The following is a 22,757-nucleotide window of genomic DNA, read 5'->3' as shown; positions in this document are numbered from 1 at the left end:
AAAATAATAAACAGTGCCTGCATTAGTCATTTTTAGACAATTTGTCGCCAAAAAGCCGAGCCTCCCATAAGTGATCACCTTAAATGAACTAGCAATGCAGTTTCCAGGGTGATTGCGATTGAGGAATATTGGTAAGGCGATATTCCCTAATTTTTGTTGTTTTTTACTGATTCATAAAAAATAAAAATCATAGCCAATAATGCGACTTAAAAGGTATCGATAAGAATAATATATGAAATCACGTCATCGAGTAGAAATAAAACGGCACATTGTAGTATGACATCAATGGCGATATGAATTGTATCCCACAAAACAGACAGTACTAAAGCACTTATACACACTTCGTATTAAAATTTAATTGAACTTGACAGATATTTTTTCTACAAATTTAAGAAAAACTTTAGTACTATCGCACTTAGACACACTTCGTATTAAATTTTAATTGAACATAGCTGACAGATTTTGGGATATGTAATATAGTTTGAGTTTCTCGTGATTTCTTGCAATGGGGTTTACAAATTTTCCTATTAACAAATATTCCTATACTTTTAGTACACAATTTTCATATACAAATTTCCAATTTAGATTTCAGTCTGATTCCTATTAGATAGAATGCAAAAAATATTGTCATTTTGGAATTTCTCAAAGAGATGATAATTTATTCTGGTACCGTCTCAGGAAGAATTTAAAACTTAAACCAATCTTCTAACCGATTATAAAACACATCATCTTCCACAAAATTTTGTTAAGGTCAGGAAAATTCTCCTAAAAACTTGTTTCGGTTGAGCTTTTTGTTCGTATCAACATTTATTTGATTTTTATTGTATCGAAATAATTTGGAAAGTACATATGCGAATTTTGTAACACAAATGCAGAGGTCGGAAGCAGTGTCTGAAATAAGCAGACAATGGAATGCAAAACTAGACACAATTGAGTGAGTGAGCGGTTGTTAGCAAATGAAACAGTTGTCAGATAAACGGTGGCCAAACTAACAACCACCAAGTGAGGGGAGAGGTGGAGGACGACATCAAAACAAACAACAGCCAGACATTGAATGGTGTTTCTTGGGAGAAATATGTGTGATATTTCCCAAAGAGAGAGTGAGAGGGGAGAAATGAGCGGCAATAATGGTAATTGTAGAACGAAGTAGGAAACATATTTGTAATATTGGTGAAATGTTTATATTTTTTTTGGAAAAATTAGTAATTTTCTCATGATTCTAATACTTTTCACTTGTAACCATTTCAATTCAATTTATTTCATAAACAAGAACCTAGCCCAAAGAGCCATGAGCGATTCAAAAACTTCTTTACATGGAGTACTCCAAAAAGAGAGAGGTCGATATAAAATATGGAAAAAAATTAACTATGAATAAAATTATGAAAATATTCATTAAAAAAGTTGTTTTTTGTGTATAAAAAACGCTTGAGTTTGACTTAAAAAATTCCAAATATAAATAACTCTGCTCCACTAGAGGTAAATAAAACTGTTTGAAACTGATTCCATCATTTTTTTGTAGGTTTAAACATCTCACCAATGTTTCCTGGTTTGTTTTAAGGTAAAACATCTACAATTTATTCAACGATGAAGCTCATTTTAGGATCAATGGTTATGTAAATAAGCAGAATTGTAGAATTTGGAGTAAATATGAGCCAGAAGCATTGCAAATGCTACCAATGCATCCAAAAAATGTCTCAGTTGTGTTCGGTTGATGTTCTGTTGGCATCATTGGACATTAATTCTTAAAATATACTGCGAATCGTAAGGTAACTGAAAATGATGAGCGCTATCGTGAGATGAGATCCAAAATTGGACAAAGCACATGGACCATAATAGTCCATAATGTCGGCATTATTGGTCATCAAGCCACGTTTTATGGAAAACCTGATTGGCATAGTAAGGGTAGTTCACACTCTAGGTTCCTTGTAATCCACATTTGTAATCAGATTATTATTCAACGTTTCAATAAGGTTTCCTTGGAATTAATAAACCGAAAACTGAATTTTTACCAGGGTACCTTTCGAGAACTTTGTTATGTATTTGATTAGCCTGAAATCACAACGGATCTAATTTCCCAATAGAAACTTTTTCTTGTTCGATTTTCGAAAATTTTCGGAAATTTTAGAGAAACAAACAAATTTCGTTGGATTTGGCCCGACTTCAAAGAGCCACACGGTCGATTCCTGTTTTGTTTAAGGCTTATACATATAGATCCATGATTCATCAACTGCGACGATCTTATATACGTATTTTGAAGAACCTCTATTTTTCAAATTGAACGGAATTCAAGACAACAAACTTCGAATCGCTTATGACTTATATACAGTTCCATATATTATTTCGCCCGACTTTATATAAACGGTGCAATAAATTTCGATTGAGATAAAATTTTGCATAGCATACAAAGTTTCGTTAAAATTTTCGACTACATAGAAAATTGAACTTAGAATGACGTGTACGTTTTTCCAATTGAGATGTAATTTTGCATCATCCCACTATATGGAATGACGTGTGTCAAGTTTGTTAAACATCAAGCCATTTATATTTAGCCCTCATAAATATTTTTTCGATTTTATAAAAATGGTACACCAATGACCGGAAATCGTCCGATTTCATGACAATGATCCTGTAAAGATGTTAGGTCTGGCCTATCGACAGAATATGTAGCCAAAGTGCTGAAAGGTATCACATAGTCGGCTAGTTCTGACTTTTGAACATTCTTTACTGGTTTTACATATAATCAGGATACTGTAGGAGTCTCGAAAAAATTTCCGAAAAAGGTCTGTGAAATTGAAATTAGGAACAATGTAATGCGCAAATTTTCAATAGTCTATTTCCGAGCTCTATCGTGATTTAAGGGAAAACCAAAATGTTTCTTTATACGGCATTTACATTAGAACTTTTTACCGGGTTAACCTAACCTAACCAGGTTATGAGGATTTATTTGGCATATATTCAAAGTAATTGAGAATTTAAACCCACTGGGTTAACCAAATCCGGTACAATGTAAACGTACTTTTATACAGCATTGCATAAAAATACCGATATCAGAACATATACAAATTATACCATTTCAAGTTTATATAAAGAGACGTACGGTGTTTTATAAGGCGAATGATGAAGCTTCACACCAAATATCGAACGCTATAAAACACAGTTTCTGGTTTTAACAGTTTCTAAAATCCAACTCGATCTCCAATCTAGTTTTTTTCTAACAGACTTCTGCAGTTCAGTCAGAAAATTAATTCTGATTTACCAAAATTAAATTGAATAAATTTGAATTAGGATGAGTCCGACTATATGGTATCCTTCCACACTACCATTGACCATTAACTTTTTTCGGGGCTAAATCCCGACCGTGGACAAACAATATAAGAACATTTAGATCTTTATACAAATTTCAATAACACTGCCATATTCGTCCTCTTATCAGGCTAAAGGTCAACCATACATTTTTTATACCCCGGCAACTTTTCGGGATCATGTCTTCACACTTTAACCAAATATTATAGCTTTTCATACAAAAGTCTTGGCCCATTTGAAAACTATTCGATATTATCATTAGAACCATATAACATATACACGATTATCATCGGGTCGTTATAGGGGTCCCTATATATTTAGGGTCCTATTTTTAGGTACCTCTCAATTTCTTTAGAACTGTATGTTTAACCGAGTCAATCTATCCTAGATGCTATTTGAACTAGTCACCAAATGGAGGGAACTACTTCAAACAGATTACGTTGAAGTAGGCAGAAAAGAGATCAACAATTTTTAAATAAGTCAAAATTTACTGGCATGTTATTTTATGACCAATATTTTGTTAAAGTAAGAAATAAATATAGACGAGCGAATATTTATATCTGATTGTTGATTTTTCAGTGTGAGAAGGTCTGATGCATAAATTGTGATATCCGAATCTAAAACTTGAAAATTTATTGTAAATAAAAAATATACCTCTTCTAAATGTCATCCACTTCAAAAAAAGTATGTATGGCTTATTGTGTCATAACATTCATAGAAAAATAAAAACGAAACAATTTTATTTACTAAAATATGTCTAGTATCTTTATTAAGTTGTCTCTATGGCAATACTCTAAGCTCTTGTCACATAAAAAACATATTTCTAATATTTTTTTTTGCACAACTGTTTTTTTCTTTTCATATTTCTTGCAGCATCCATTGATGGTATTGCATCAACGGCGAAACAAACCTATAGTGGCTGAAAAACACACTTCAAAACGGCACAGCACGTGATATATGTTGATGTGATGATGATTGCTCATAACATAAAACTTGGGGAGTCAACAGCAACAACAGCACTGCACTGTGACATATGAATTGTAGAGAGGTACGTATCCAACGATGACAAAATAACCATAGAATAAGAGGACATAAAATTGTATGTTTGAGTGCGCTTTTTGGGGGGGCTATACATACACTCACACATATGTATATGTGAATATGGTGAATGGGAATGCCTTGGTTGTATTTTATTCTTGTTTCAATTTTTATTTCCATTTTTTTTGTCATTTTTTTTGGGTGCACTGTGTACTGGTGTCAAGTACAATTCACAATTCGCATACACCTTGTGGCCAAGTAAAAGTGTGTCTATGTGGGTGAGAGAGATGTGTGGCACACATACTTCTACACACAATTTTTTACACACAAATGTATCTTTTATTTAAAAAATACATATGGATATACGAACATGCTTTTGACAAGAAATTGACATGTTTTTTGGATTTTTTATATTTCGCGCTCTTTTTTGCTTATCGAACGATGTTTTGGGGCATCTCGGTGGTATTTAAACCAACGTTCACCAAACAGGCGCCCGTGGGCGCTTTGGGAGAGTACCAATACAATCACAGTTCTGTGTTCGAACTCAACATTACTCTCGACATCGAACATGTCGTTTGCTTTGCAATGCATTAACATATACGATCTGTGCCGAGAGAGCGAAAAGTACTCTCCCAACCGAACTATGCGTGTGTCCAACACAATCATAGCAGTTTGCATATGTATTGTTGGCTATCCCTGATTTAAACGGAAAGAAAGGCCCCCAAAACACCAAGTCACACACATATATACATACATGTATATGTGTACGTACATACGTACTCATATGCAAAAAAAAATACGTATCGCCCAAGTGAGTGAGGTACAAATCTGTTATCACATCTGGTTTTCAAAAAAATGTTTATGTGTTTGTTGAATGTTGCGAGTTTGGGTGTATGTGTGTGTGTAACTACGTACTTCCTTTTTGCGGTAATATTTTATGATTTTTAAATATTTAAAAAGTCACAACGAATTTTTCTGATGGTTTTTTTTGCGGTTTTTATTTTGTGATATTTTTTCCGCGTTATTGTTGTCTGTTTTGTTGCAAAAATTTTGGCTTGCTATGCAAACGCATATATTTTAAAGCGTTGACAGGTTTTGACATTATCACCAATTTTTTTTTTTTGTAGTTTTGAAAATGTTATATTTTTTGTGTGTACATGTAAACCCGATATCAGTGAAATGTGAACATACAACATTTGAACTTAGGTACGTATGTATACACCGGAAGATAAGGACTGTTACGGAAGAAAATGTGGGCACAAAAAATGGAATCGTTGGGAATTACTGCGAAATGTTTGTGAAATTATGAGCGAAGATTAGAGGCAAATATGTTGACAGCATCCTACAAAAATTAAAACCGGTCGCGCCTTTCCCAAGAATTTTAGCGAACATAGGTTTTCCATATCCCAGAGAAATATGACTTCATTTACCATACACCACTAAAGGGAAGGTATATTTATTTTGTCATTCGCTTGCAATACCACAAAATGTTCGGAGACCCCATAACGTATGCAGCTGTTTTGGTATGTACCCGTATTTAGCCTCTACACAAAGTCCCTACCGCATTTTATATATTTTGAAGATCCAAACTATATTTTCTGAAATTAGAATGGCTGATATTTGGTATTTCAGGTCAAGATCAAGGTTTTGACATTTTCCTTATATTACCGTCCGCCCAAATGTGAGTGCTTTGAAGATCTCAGACGAAATTTCAATACGAAATGGATGTAAATATAGGAACAATAAAGCTGAATGTTTTTGCTTTAATTCTATAATAGAATTCCGCCTACTTGACGTACATGTAGTAGCTGTAATATTATATTTCGAGTTCTCAGAAGGTAGTAGCTTCATATTTTGTCACAGACCCTATATTAAGGACACCACAATAGTGTATGTATTTTGAAGGACCTTTTTTCCACCGAAGCCACCGTAACTTTTCATTTCGGATTCTTAAAAACCCCCTTGCCAGTATTTGGGTAGCCATATCCATATTTACAATTATAAGCCGAACGGAATCTGGCCAACTATTTACAGAACCAAAGTCGGAAAATATGCCAAGGTAAGAAGTTGTGTAGGGTATCAGGGTCGACCCCGTCCGGCTATACTGCTTCGCTCAGTGGTTTTAATATAGGTATTATAAAATCCACGTATTTTTAACCCGAAGTGACTATAGTTAAACTTTTTTTGGGATATCAGATAGCTGCGATGAGAAAATTTAGAGATCACATTGAATGAGATTTATAAATTTCTGGAGACATATCAGACGATTTATAGCATTATAAGGACCTATATTCGGTGTCGATTTATGTTTGGTAAAATTATTAAAATGTACCAAGTTTGGTTCTAAACGTGTACTCCGCTCGCTTCATATGCGATTTTTCCATTTATGCCAGTTGGAGTGGACCGATAGAACCCGCTTGAAAAAAAAATATGAAGCTCTGCATATAAATTCATTTTCAGCTATTTTTTGAAGAATTTTTAGGAGAGTTACCAGAAGAAGTGGAACGATTTTCCCTATATTCGAACATGAGTTAAGTTTACAAAAATATTACGATGTGCAAATTTTGGATGACATCGATTACCATAGTTGGTAGCCAACACGACAGACAGGCGGGCGGACATTTCTAAATCGATTCAAAGTGATCTAAAAAGCGAAACGTTGGTCTAATGCCGATATTTCAAGAAGGAACATTTCTTATCTAATAAAGTGTATATACCCTCATTAGAATGGTATGGGCATAATTATACAATTTTCATCCTCCAAAATAGTCCTTAGAAATTAAATTTCGGAAACATCTATTTTGTTGTCATTCTACTGCGTTTGTTTGTTTATGTCAATATTTTGTGTTACATTGTTTGAATTTTATTTATATTTTATTTATATATAATTTGCAATTTATACACCAATTTAAATAATAATTTTCATAATGAGTCAAAGTGTTTAATTAGCAGGTGTCACAATACATGTATACATACCTCCCAATGGGCGTTTCACCTAATACATCAATAGGAAAGGAGAAAGGTAACCACATACTCTGGTGGTGTGGATACACAACAGTTTTAATTATCGATTTATAGAGAGAGGGTTACGATTTAATGGAATATGACAGCATTTTATCCCATTCTACAAAAGATACCAACGATGATTGCTCATTAATAACCCAAAAATTTTACATTTTCATCACCATTGCAAACCATACTTTGGTTTGAGGTATCGTATATATGTATGGGTCAATAGAACAGTCACTATAATCACAGCCATGGCATGTGTATGTGTTTATCGAATAATTTATTTAAATTTGATAGCCCCTAGGGGAAATTTATTTTTAAATTTTTTCACAGCTTCTTGTAATATTTCAAAAGAAAAAAAAAAGAACCAAACGTGTTGTCAGATTTTAATTTTCCAATTAAGCTGACAATACTATGGGGTCTAATCATGTGGCGAGGAATATACACAAGCAATATATAAATGTTTTTATGAATATAAATTCATGGCATTTTTTTGTTAATTTCTTGGCAATTTATTTTCGTTCTGGAAAATACTAATTTTCTTTTTTTAATTAATTCATTTTCTCCAAATATATGTGAAAAATCAATTTTTTTAACATTGTGTGTGCATCTGAACATTACATTTCAATTTATTAATATGGCCGAAGGCAAAAATTTATTTATGTTAACTTTGTTTTGATTTTTGTGTATTTTGTAATTTTAAAAGTCACGTTTTTTGGTAGTAAGTCCATATATGTATGTATTTGGATGGATCGTGTTATTGTTTTTAATACCAAAAAAAAAAAAACACACACACACACGAGGTAACGATCAAAAACAGAAATTGTAACAATAGTTTGCGACTAACGATTTTTATGTTTTGTTTTCTTTTTTTATTTAATTCAAGGTTCTGGTATTTAAATGTCTTTACATTGGAAAAAAGAGCTCCAATTGTAATACACCATAGGCATATTTAATGAATTTTAGTTGACAAAAAATGTGGAGTTTCGTTACTGTTATGTTTGTAGTTTTTGGTCAGCTAAAGAACAAACGGTATAAAAACATTAACACCGCTGTGTTATTGTTTCGATTAACTAAGCAATTAAATAAAAAGGCTAAATAGTTGTGTTTTGTCATAAAAATAAAATCACGAATAAAAGTTGTAGGCTGAAGTATGTTTGGTGTAGTGAATGAAACTATGTTAATTCGTTGCAAATTTGTGGAAATACATTTCCGTTTCGAAATAGAAGGCAATTAATGTAAGAAGTGTTAACGACAGAAGAACGAACTTAGTAAAATATAACAAATTTTAATATCAATAACAATTAACAGCAACAAAAATAGGCAATGATTTTAAATTAAATTCAAACCTTTGACTATTCAAGTAATTCCTCTGAAAATGACAGAAAGATAAAATTTCGTTAAATTCGGCCGGGGCAAGCTTTTTACACTAATCACAATGAGGTCTGATTTCAAAATACCTGGAATCGGAAGGGACTATTTTATGGAATACACAATGATTTGTGAAATGCAGTCCTGATTGCCGTAAAAGCCGGACCGATATAATATATAAATCGGATAGAAGTAATTTCTGAAAATAACAGATTTTTTCAAGGCCTGTCCATAGTATCCCGGTTTTTATTAGGCAGAATTCGAAAGAGTATAGAGTTAGAATAAAGGACATTCTAAACTCTTTGGTACACTATTTACATGAAATCAGGCGAAGATATATATGGGAGCTACATCTAAATCTGAACTGTTTTAATGGACATTTTGCACATGGCAATCTGGACTTATTTTAGTAGCCTATGCAAAATCTGGACATTAATCTGCTCCGATTTAAATCAAACTAAGCACATATTTATGTATACTCGAGTTGTGCAAAATTTCGTGATAATATCGATAATCGAACAAATGTTGGAAATTTGGGGAATTAAAAAAAATCAGCCCAAAAAAATTAAAAAATAAGGCATTAGGTGGATATTGAATAATATTTAATAATTTCTCGGCATATGGAATAAATACACTGTTTATGGAAGATCTTGAAAATATTTCAAAAATTTAAAGAAATCACTATTTATGGACATTTTCGCGATGATCGGATAAACGTGGGATCTTTTGTGAACTATAAAAGTTCTCGTATTATGAAAGAACTTAAAAAAATAATTAAAATCCATGGCTTATGGAAGACCTTTCAATAAATTAAAAATTAAATATTCGGTATTTGTAGAGTCTTTCACAAAATGAAATAAAAATCTATGGCTTATAAAAGTCCTTTATAATTAAATATGTAAAAAAGTGTTAGTCGTTGTTGCCGACAGAAATTTACCCTCAGCCTATGGTTTGTGGAGGTCTTCGGAATTACACACAGGTTTTATTATTCGATTTATATAAGGTACTAGCTGACCCGGAAAACTTGTGTTGCCATAAAATTTTATTTTCACTTCAAGTCTGGCAGATTTATATTTAGAATAATGAAATGTGCACTACGCTATCTGTCGGACAAACTTTAAATTGCACAGATCACGATACATAAAGTTTGGTCAAAATCGGCGCAGTAGTTCTTGAGTTCAGGTGCAAAAACACAAAAAAAATAAATATTGCGCCACCTGTCGGATGAACTTCAAACTACGCAGAAATAGAGCATGCACATAAAGTTTGGATAAAATGGGTGCAGTAGTTATTGACTTTAGCGATCACGAAAAACTGAATAAAGCTTCGATCCTTCTTTTACCGGAAGAAGTGAACCAATCGGTCCCATCTTCCTGCATGATATAGGTTTTGTAAACATAATATGTTGTGCAAAGTTTGGTTCAAATAGGACATTCCTTTCGCCTAATATTAAATTTATAAATATTGAAAATGTTGAACCTATGTGGGGGGAGGTAGCAGAGAAGTGCCCCAATAAGCCCCATCTTCGTATTTGATGTAGGCATGGCAAAGATAATAGGTCGCACAAAGTTTTTTTCCAAATCAGATAGGCATGATATTATAAAATTAATTTTTGGCTTACTTTTGATTTTTAATTTTGTGAAAGCTACGTCCAACTCAAACAACGAAACAATTGCTAATTTCAGGGAAAACATTTCCAGAACGCGTTATATCTCAATCAAAGAGGTCGCATCACAACTGGACACCGATATCGTGTTATTTAACAGCATGCGGTTGCTTCCTTTGGGACCACTTGGGAGCAAAGGGCTTTGTCATGACACTTAATGTCGATTCTTGATCTCAAATATAGAATATGTGGGCCTATGGGACAGTCACTCTGCGATTTGGTTATCAAAAATTGCATGTCAAAAAATGTGGTCCAATAAACATGATCGTGTTGACCTATTGGCTATTATTAGTGCTCAATATTAAAAGCATCTTTTGGAAAACCCAGTATATTCTCAGTAGTACGAACACGAATTTACCATAACGATGTAATATTTAATTTAATATTTAATGAGCGTATAAAGAGGATTATCTTGATCTCCGGAAATTGGCTATCTTCTTAAGTCCTTATCATAATTTTGTACCCTTCACTATGCGGTACTTCTCAAAATATTTACCGTAGGAAAGAAAGTCTATTTTTTGGTTCACATATAACAGAACCCTCGAACATTCCGAATTTTGGAGATATTGAATAGGTTTTTTAATCCTATTGACAGTAGTTTGGTACATTGATTGCTCATCGTTGAGCAAATCTTCCTATAAATCATTCCGTTATTTTCGGAATGATTATGATTAAAGTCCAACTTTTCAACCTGATGGTCTCTAGTTTGGTATTTCATTGTTTCCTGGCAGCATTTTATTGTGACATAGGACTCAGAAAAAAGTTTTGATCGATGTTAGGTATTTTGGTATAAAAGATCTGTTCGACCGAATTTATTAGTTTCATTCGAATTTATTCTCTCCTACTATATTGAATTTTTCTTTTAATATTTTGAAAATATATTTTTTGTATTTAATGAAATACCTAACATCTTTTCTTGAGTGTATTTGCTTTTACTCTTCTGCTTTCCATACTTGCAAAGAACATAGTAGAACTGACTAAACAACCGCATTGATTAATCGAATGAAATGACCAAAACAAAAGACAACAAGAAGTAACCAAAGACGTATTCCCTACAAAACAAAATAAAAAAAAAAAATACAAATTCACAAATGCAACAACAATGAATGTGAAGAAGTGTTAACACGATCATATAACTCCCAATGAATGAAAGAAAAGATATACAAATTCAAACATATTGCCAATGAATAACGAAATGAAGAAGACAACAATAAAAACAAAAAAACACAGCCAAAAACACACATGATAATATGTTTTATGGTACGCTACAATTCGATACATTACAAACACGTAGATATTTGACCAACTTGGTTGGAAATGCACAGACACATATATATGTACGTACGTATGTAGATATAGTATGTCAGTAGTGACAAAGCAACAGAGGGAATCCAAAATAAAAATAAATTAAAAAGCAAAATACATACACACATTCGTACGTACATACACCGGGCGGGCGGCTAAGCCATTAAACCAAACCAATCGTTGACCCAGTTTTAAACGATTTTATGACAGTGTCCCAAAACCAAATCGAAACCATCATAGAGCAGCAGCAGCAATACGAGAAGTACAACAACAACAATACCAATAAACAGACAAAACTAACCATCAATTGGTAAGGTAAATTTATAGAGGAGACTCAACTTACCTTTTCTTTTGTTGTTGTTGATGATTTACAACAAAATCAGCATTTCTTTTATTTTCGTTTAATACTGGTTGGTCAGCCCTGAAAATGAAAATGTAAACAGAGAAACAGATCAAGAAAAATGTGTTAGTTATTTATTTATTTTTTTTGTTCGGATTGTGTTATAGTGTGAAAATGGAAACTTTTTTCCAAATAATATTTAGGTGTTTATTTTTCGTTGTTGTTGTTATTATTGTTAAGAACATAATAGAAATTTACATAAATTACAATGGCTGGAATAGAATTTAGAATAAATAAATAAATAATGTTCAGAAATTACAATCATATTGAAAAAATATGCTAATTATCATAACCCTGAACTCTATTGCAGGGCAGATTAAAATAAGCTAACTTATGTTTTGGTTTATTTTATTTCAATCTAAAACAATGAACGATTTTTTTTTTGTTTTTGTTGTTTAGACAATGAATTATTATTGTGTGGCTGTAATATATTTATAGGCTTAAATATGATGTTAAGCGGATGCCAACGGTATTAGTTGGGGTTTTATATTACAGGGTTATATATTTGTGAATGCGTCCGAGGCAGTGTGGTTGAATAGAAGTTCTTGTTCCAAAATTGCTTTTATAAAATTTAAAAGTGAACAAAACCGATTTAAAACTTTTTAATTTGCTATGAGGGTCAGAAAATACGTTATCAGAAAATTCGATACATTTGCACCCATGAGATGAAAGAAATTGGCCATTTGAAGTACTGATAAGCGAATGGTACCGAAATTAGTGAAAATCGGCTTGAAGTATAAAATAGACAATTTGTCTATTCTAAATGACATTTTACACAGCACCGAAATAACTTTGGGATGACATGAGTTAACATTGGTTCAAGATATGGTTATAAGTTACATACATAGTTTAGACCGAAATGAGGGTTAAATTAGAAAAACATCAAGAAAAACTAAAAATGATTCTGGTTTTTTGAAAAAAAAAGCTTCTCTGAAGGTTCATAACACTTCTGGTTCTTGGAAAAATAATCATATTCTTTAAAAAAAAAATAAAAACGAAAAAAATCCTTGAATTTTTTAAGCGTACCATGAAAAATATATCAAAGAGATTAATAACAATAAGTTTATATATTTGTAGAAAATTACTAGCATTAATCTAGCAAAAAAAATTGTAATTTATCGAAATCATTTTTTTTTTAATCCACGAATCATGTACAATCTTTTTAACAAATCTGCAACATCTGCCGACTTAATTTTTTTTTAAATCTAATAATATTTTTAAAACATTAACCATTCTTGTTTTTTTGTCTAAAAGATATTTAAAAAATCTACGAAAAAATATGTCTTTACTAAGAGTTAAATATTTATAAAAAAAACTGTAGTACAGGATATTATGTCTTTGTGCATATGTTTGTAACAGGCAAAAGGAAACGAGATAAACGCATGGTTCCTTTTGAGAATATGCATAGAATCACTTTGAGCCGATTTATGCATGTCAGCCCGTCTGTCCATGTTAAATTGTAAACAAAGTACAGGTCGCATTTATTATCCGAATTTGATGAAATTTGGCACAGCTCATCTATTTGGCCCAAGGACGAACCCTATTTAAATTGGGAAAAATCGGTTCAGATTTAGATATAGCTCCCATATATATTTTCGTTCGATTTAAGGTAAATGGTGCATCAAAGTACCTATATATCTTTCGATTAGCACCAAATTTGGCATATCGTACTAAATTAAGTCTAGAGAGATGTGTGAAAAGTTTCGTGAAAATCGGTTCAGATTTAGATATAGGCCCAATGTATATTTTTTGTCCGATTTTACATAAATGGTGCACCAAACTCCTAATGTTGTAATGTAATGCTCCTCTAAATCTGCCCGAATGAAATTAAATTTATCATAGGTTGCAGAAAGACATGAGTATGTTCCTTCCTTTGACATACAATTTTAATTATACAAATGTTCAATATGCCCAAAGTTGTGAAGGGTATCATATAGTCGGCTCAGTCCGACTTCACTACTTTTCTTACTGGTTAAAAATATATTAGGTTGGGGAAAAATAAATCCTTTATTTTTTCTGCAGATTAATGCTCGTTGGAAGGGTGACATATCACAGTAAAACAAAATCGGTACTTTTTATAGTTTTTCTTTGACAAAGGCGAAAATGCAAGCCAAGTGGCTAAAATTGTGAATGGTGTTTATGGTTCCGATACTTTAACAGCCAATTATGTGTAATTTCGTAGATTCCGTTCAAGAATTTCTGATGTTGAAGATGCACCTCGCACAGGTTGGGCGGTCGTCGAAAATGTCGATAAAATCGGAGAAATGATCGAAGTTGACCGGTCTTTACCTCGCCCAGGAGCTAAACATCGACCATAATACTGTTTTAAACCATTTACAATTGACCAGAAATGGCCAACAGGAGAGGTATCGTGTAAGGGGCTCCACAAATCAGGAAAGAACACAAAAAAAAAACATGTTGGCTTCAGCACATTTTCACCTATTTTTTTATATTACCACCATCACAGCTTCCACCCAACATATTATTTATTACCAATATTTTCTCTCACAAATGAGTATATATATTGAAAAACATTCGAATTCTCCCGTGAGCATTCGTGAGAAAGAATGTATTTGAATCATTCTCCTAGAGTTGGGTAGTTCCGAACGAACTAGTTCATTGGAATTATTCCGAGAAAGGAACGATCGGAACTAGTTCCAGCTCTTTAATTAATATAGTTCCTTTTTCTGATCTGGTTCCTTTTTGATTTCGGAACTATATGAAGCAAAGGAACTATACGGAAAAAACGAAAACAAAAAACAAAAGGAACGATGAAGGAGAGATTCAAAGGAACTTCGAAGGAGTCAGAACTATATGGAGCAAAGCAACTTTAAAGAGCAAAGGAACTGTATGGAGTAAGGGAACTATATGTATCAAAGGAACTATATGGATCACAGGAACTATATGGAAACAAAAACAAAAAACGAAAAAAAAACAATGAAAGACAGAGATCCAAAGGAGCTATGTAGGAGTCGGAACTATATGGAGCAAAGGAACTATGAAGAGTAAAGGAACTGTATGGAGTAAAGGAACTGTATGGAGCAAAGGAACTATATGGATCAAAAGGAACTATTTATGAAAAAAAACGAAAAAAAGAACGATGAAAAGGGGAGATTCAAAGGATCTATATAGGAGTCGGAACTATATGGATCAAAGGAACTATTTATGAAAAAAAAAACGAAAAAAAGAACGATGATTTTATTTTTTCAAGATTTTCAATGGGCTGATAAATCAAAACCAATGCTTGTTAAGGTTTGTAACTTAACACATATATACTTGAATATTTAAATTAGAAGAAAAATAATTTACAAAAAATTTTTGTTATTGTTTTGTTGTTGTTTTTTGTAATTAAAGAAAAGTCCTTATTTTTTATGGCGGCCATGATAACTCCTCACTGAAACATCGGAATCCGAAAGTTCCAACGGTGTTAGAAGGAGTACATGTCTGGCTCTCGTATGAACTAGGATTATTGACTTCGCTCCAAAATTAACAAAATGGTGGACCTTTGAAAAAATTTTTTGGAAAATCACCGATTTTTTACCAAAACCCAAGTTAAAAAATAAGGAAGATCTTCACCGATTGGCTTTATCCTAGTTCATACGATAGCTATACACTCACAGAGAAACGTGTAAAAATTTGGAATCGATTGGGTTATTAGTTTTTGAGTTATCGTGCCCTCCATTCGCAAAAAAATGTTTAGAGAAAAACGCGTTAAAGTTTGAGAAGCCCTTCAGCCGTCACTTGATGCTGACACAATAAATCGGCCATATCATAAAGAGTTCTTGAGATTTTCATTTGAAATTTTGTAGGGACATTATTTATTTAGTGTAGATTCAAATTATATCAACAAAATTTTTGATCCCTAGAATGGGGCGGGGTCCCCTTAAGTCTAGAATAATGTGTGTTAAGTTTCGAGAAAATTGGTTCTGATTTCTATACAGCTCCTATACATTATATATATTTTTCCGATTTTATGTAAATTGTGTAGTGTACCGAATGTTTGAAGGGTATCATATAGCCGGGCCAGCTCGACTTTACTACTTACCTTACTGGTTATATCTGTCTTAGATGTTAAGGTCTTGAGACATAGTAATCTCAGATACAATATTTCATAATGTTACTTTTTTATATCAATAATATTATTCTAGACGTTGTTGCTGCAATATCCAATTCTGTTGGCCTTTTAGAAAACTCCGTGTAACATTTCCATCTTTTATTGTTTTAAATTTGTTTCGAAAAAATCTCTAGGGTCAACCATTGCAAACAATGGGTTAATAAACCCTACTTATAAACCCCTCCTCATAATCTGTTGTAATGTCATCAAATAGTTACACCGTTTCATTATTTCCTCCTCCTCATAGGCTCCGAAAAAAAAACAAGCCAAATGAAATGAAATTCAAAATTCAAGGACACTTTACATCATTTTAGTGTTGCGTTTTGTCTATTAACACTTTTGTCACCATTGACGTTATAAATACAATTTAGTGGCTGTAGTTTTTTTCTTTTCATTTGTTATAACACAATATTTTTTATATTTCGCTTCCCTTAACCTGGATTGCATGAAATTACGCATATAAAATAGCCAACACAATTTTAGTCACATTGATTTTGGCCATGCGTGGTGTTGGCGCGTATGAACACCAGGTGAACTACAACAACCCATGGCAATTGTTTGAATTTTAAACGGATTTATTTGTTTTCCGTTGGTTACAACGATGGCTGTCTTTTAACAATTAACAAAAACAACAACAAATAAACATTTTGTTTGTATTTTATGTCTATGATGACAAAATTTTATGTCGCTGATGATGATGATGTGACCTTAAAAAGTAAACATGAGTAACCTAAATTTGAAAATAATTCAAAAAATTCAATTGAATTAATAATATTCTGTAATAGCAAAATTTTGAAAAAAAATCAGAAAACAACAATAGTATTTGCTGTTGATAGGAAATCATAAATTTTGTGTGTATTAATTATTTAAATATTAAAATTCATAGAAGGTATTTTGATGTGGGGGTGGTGTTGTTGGGTGTTGCAGAATATTTTATTTTTTGTATTTTTTATGATTGATGTATAATGACTAGTAATTTGCTATTTTGGTTATTTCATAATGCCGGGTATTTTTCATTGTCAAAGGAGAACAAGCGGCCAAGCAATGGCTGGTCTGTCGAATGTGAATAAATTCAATATTTCCCCATACTAAAAAATCTTAACATTAATTAATTTATAAACAAAAAATAGTCTCATATGTTCCCTCAGAGTGTGTAACCTTGTCAACACATTCCTTTTTATATGTCCGGACTCTCACTCTAAAATCTTCATTACGTTTGTAAATTTAAAAACTTCCAGAATTTCTTCCAGACGACCTATCCCCATTTTTTTCTCCCATTGCCCTGACAACCTAATTCAATTGCCAATCAGTCCGTCGTCGTCAGCATATTTTTGCCAATAAAACAATTTATTATTTTCACCTATGACACAGACCAATTAAGTGACAATATATTAATACCCCACACATTCATATCAATATTCTTTTCCTATGACTACGTCAATAGGTCTCCTAGACAGAATACTATGTGGTACATCCGGAGCCAATCAAGAACAAGAAAAAACAAATAAGTGCAACAATTTAACTGTGACCGGTAGCCATCCAGTTGTCATTGGTGGTGCGGTACAAAATGTTCGTACATCTTAACAACCGTATATTAGTGACATATGTATGTGTGTATACACATATTTCTGACAATTAGTAATTGATTAAATAAAACATTTATTGAATGGTCATTCCACGTCATAAATTTTCAAAAAGGTTTTCATTTCTTTATTTGTGCAAAACACAATAAAGCATGAAAAAAAGAGAGTAAAAGGCAAAATAACTTAAATAATAAAAATACGAATTAAATAAGAATCAGGCTATAGATAGACTCCAGATAACTAGAGTTTACTGACCTTATAAACTAAAAAAAATTAACATTATTACATTAAAAAATTAAGAACTTTCTACGTCTGAGGTTAAATCCATGCTAATCCATGTTAATAATATGTACTAGTTCTGAAGCTCTTATATTTTTTTCCAACAGCATCAATGTAAATTCTAGATACGACGGATGTACATTTGGTTCTCCCAGTCTAGATCACGAAGATCTCATTTGATGATCAGACGTGATTATTTGGAGTTGGACAATTTCGTTCCTGAAGCGGTTCGATTTTGTTCGGTTCACTCAGGAAAAAGGAACTAGGCCATTTATTTAGTTCAATTGTTCATCTGTACACAAATTGAATTGAAATTGAATTAACTAAGTGAAGAGAGTAGAAAGGAACGAATGGAACAAAAGGAGCAAGATGAACGAAGGAAGTTGATCTAGTGCCGATCGTTCGTTTTGTGGAATAGTTCATTTGAACTAGTTCGTTCCGGAACGATGTAACCTAATTCGAAGAGAGTTCAATTTTTTAAAACCGGCATCGTTGGTGGTGCATGAACCATAAATAGGCATATTTATGCAAAGAGTTTTTGTAAACCACTGTGAACCAAAACTTAATTGTTTCTTTGTTCTGTGTTGTTTTGTTCGACCTTTTGATTCTTATATAATAACCAGATTATCGGCACACAAATCTGTCATTAAATTAAGGAATCAGAATAATACACAAAAAACAGCACTTGCAGAACACTGTAAGAACAACAACCATAGACCAAACTTTGATAAAGTAAAAATACTTCAAACAGAAAACAATTACAATAGGAGACGAACGCAATAGGAGACTTACATTGGAAATGCTACACATAAACAACCTACCAACAACAAAGAGAATTAATTTTAAGAGCGACACAGACAACGCAGCTTACTGTTAATTTACACAGAAAGAGAGATTGTGCAATAAACTAAAATAAACTCAGTGCAATATTTACATCCGACGACGATAGTGAAGTCTATCATAATTTTAAGTAAACTTGACACTAGTATATTTGTAAGCGATTTTGTCACTTCATTCTGTGTAATTAATGTCATTAATTTCAAAATTGTTTGTAGATTATCCTGAAGATGCAATTTAAAACAACTGCGAAATATTGATCGTGAAAAATAAAAAAAGACCTCAAGCTCGAAAAAATATATTGTTTTATTATATAATTAATTGTTTCCTAAAATCTCAAAATTTCGCTCAGGAAAAACGACCTACGGCATTTATTTAGTTCCATAATTCCTTTTAGTTCAATTGTTCATCGACACTCACCAGTTTATTCTGCTAATGAACGGAACGATCTAACTGAACGGTTGCATCATAAGGAACTAATTGAACGAGAGTAAATGGGAGCGAATGCAACAAAAGGAACTAGATGAATGAAAGAAGCGACAGTAGTACCGATCGTCCACTCTGCGGAATAGATTCTCCAAACAAGTTCGCTCCGGTGTGATCACTTCGAAGCGAACGCAATCTTTGAAAATTTGTCCAAAATTTTCAAAAATTGACAGTTTTGTTATATGAGACCTATACACAAAGTTGGGCCGATATTTATACCCTACACAACTATGTTGTCAGGGTATTATAGCTTTGTGCAGCCCCAAGAGTTTGTAACGCCGTGAAATATTGGTCCTAGACCCACCATTAAGTATACCGATCGTCATATCTCGACTAGCTGAGTCGATCTAGACATGTGTGTCCGTCCGTCCGTCCGTCTGTCCATTATAATTTGTAAACACGATACAGGCCACAGTTATGGACCAATCTTCACGAAATTTTGCATGTAGGATGTGTTTGGCCCAATGAAGACCCCTGTTGTTTTTGGTAAATATTGGTTAATATTTAGGGGATAAAATGGACCAAAAACTTAATTTTTTTCTGGTCGCTTTAGAGGCCCCAATTATGGCCCAAACATCGCGAATTTTTATATGGTGAAGGGGATTGGGCTAAAGAAGAGGCATGTCTGTTTTGATAAAAATCGGTCAATATTTAGCGGGTCAAATGGACCCTGACTTATGTGTGAAAAAGGACAAAATTTGTATTCTATGATGTTTACTCCTAAAGGTTGTTTACCCGAAAAATTGATAGTATAACCAAGAGGAGTGGTTGGCCTTTAAATTGATACCAATTATTTTGTCGTATGTACTCGGATGTGGGAGTTACACTTAAATATTTACAGGTGCTTACGTATTCAGATATTATTTAATAAACCATTGCCACACTAGAGGCCGGAAATATAGCGCTGATCGCTTTGAAATGTTCCATGAGGTTCCACTTATGGCCAAGGACAACGCCTTGAATTTTCGGTGATGATCAGATAATAATTTTGGGATGAAGTTGACCGAAAACTTATTTTTTTTTTGTATTTTTCGATTTAATGTATAGGCTACAATTATAAGCCGAACATCACAACTCAACCCACGGTGAAGCGAAAATGGACAAGTAATTAGGAGGGCTTTACTGAATATTGGTAATATTCCGAAAATATGTCAGTGTAAGGAAGATGTGCTGTTGACCTCTAATCGGGTAAGAGGGTGCAACTATCATGAAATATTACCCAGGCTCGGAATACAAATCCGCAGAAAGATAGAGTTCTATGGTAGTTGTGTAGGGTATCGTATGGTTGGCCCCGTCCGACTATACTGATATGGAAATTTGTCACTCAATCTAAACTCAAAATTTGTAATTATATAAAAAGAGTTAAAAAATATGTCCAACAAATTAGGAATATCGAAATTCCGAAAGTACTCATATGTAGGGGTTACACCTAAGTCTGGATCTATACCACCAAGGATAATTTATACCTACTAAGAAGTGGAAATACTGGTTAGGGTATTTTCGATACATTTATTGACACTCCCAACATTATATTCATGCTTCCTGAAATTGTGACTTCTCGGTGCCATATTTCTCTCCTTATCCAAAAAGTCCATATTTGTGTTGGGACCCTAGTCTTTTCAATTGAGTTGTATCAGGTGGCATGAGTTCATGAAGAATCCTACATTTGGAGCTCAAGACCTGACGAACAGTAAATTTCTTGGCAGCACAGTTGGCTTGAGTGGATTTTTGGTAGCATAGGACTTGTTATTTTTCTGTGTTTTTGAACTTCATGTGGTCTCATTGGAAATCGGCATAATAGTGTTTATCATGACTTATATTTCAGGTAGAACAGTGTTTATCTGAGCCAACTAATATCATAAGTGATATTTATACCAAGGAAAGGTCAGCCTTCTGGCTAAAATTGTATTCTATAAGGTAACCCCCATTATCCATTAATAAAATTAATTGACATAGTTTTGTTGTTGTTTTTGTAATTAGAGAACATCCCTTCTTTTCGACGGTGGACATAATTTCCGACCACTGTAACGCTCGCAACCAGAAATACAAACCAAATACCCTATACGATCGATATCTGAAGTTGGACCAAATTCACTCCAATTGCCATAGGATGTGTCCGAAGGACGAACATTTGTACTTTTGTGAACTTTGTGACTTAATCCATTACACCCTTCATCCCATGCTATAACTCTGAATGCAACCTTAAAAAATTAAAAATGAAACCAAAAAAAGAACAACAAATCAGTTATTGGGGTACAAAAGAAGCACACACAGAAGTCACTCAATTATGTTAACATATTGTTAACATATTACACAAAAACAAAATAACCAAATGGAAATAATGTGAATGAAACAAAATTGGAATATTTAATGAAAAATTCATGACTCAACAACAACAACAGTACTGACTGTAGTTTTTTCCATTTTTGAAGCTACATCAGTTATGTCCAGACCCAGAGGAAAAAAAATCGTACGCACACATACACCTCCACACACACACACACACATATGACAACTATTATGCTAAATGTATTACATTATCTGTCATATAGTTCGCCAACAGTGTGTAAATAATAAATTAACAAAGTTAAACTATTTTCATAAATTATTGACGTGGAGAACGATGGCAGCAGCGACAATGACAATGACGAGGACAAAACGACACAACAGCGGCAGCAGAAAATAAATGACCAATATCAGCAACTGCGTGGTTAGTTTATGCAAGTGACTACAACAATAATTAACATTTCATAAATGAACAACAACAAAAAAATGTGGATGAACTCTAATGAACTCCAGTGTTTGGGTTTTTTGGCAAAGGTGCAGAAAATAAATTGCCATGTTTTGCAAATCATAAATTGCTAGTTTTGTTTTTTTCTGTGGAAGGTGTTTTGGGTGATAACAACCATTATTAAGTGGGTGATTTTTTGCTGGTCAAACAATTTTAAAATTGGGAAAAGTTTTTCGAACTCTAAAAAATTTAAATCTCCCAGCATAAGGAGTAGTGTACATAAATTTGTTATTTCGATTACATTTCCTCGAAATATTCACCTGAGACCCCACAAGGTAAACTTATTGTTGATCAGAAATGCGCCTTTGATATTTGGTATTGATATCAGTATAGGCCCCAAATTTTGGAGCTTTTGGACAAATTCTTCAACCATATAGGCTGGCTGTAGTTATGTATATTAGGTTCTCATTAGGTAGTGAATTTTCCTACGAAAGAGGAACAATATTGATTCAATTTTTTGGGTACCCCCATATAACTGTACCTACGAAATTTTAATATTTGGTGGAGTTTATGCTCGTTTTAAACAAAAATTGCCTGTAATTCATTATTTGGGATAATTATTGGGTAGAAAATCT

Source organism: Musca vetustissima, unplaced genomic scaffold (genome assembly GCF_032173495.1).
Source record: "Musca vetustissima isolate MV318-11 ecotype Yass unplaced genomic scaffold, APGP_CSIRO_Mvet_v1 utg8617, whole genome shotgun sequence".
Classification (NCBI taxonomy): domain Eukaryota; kingdom Metazoa; phylum Arthropoda; class Insecta; order Diptera; family Muscidae; genus Musca; species Musca vetustissima.
This window is presented reverse-complemented; position numbering follows the sequence as displayed.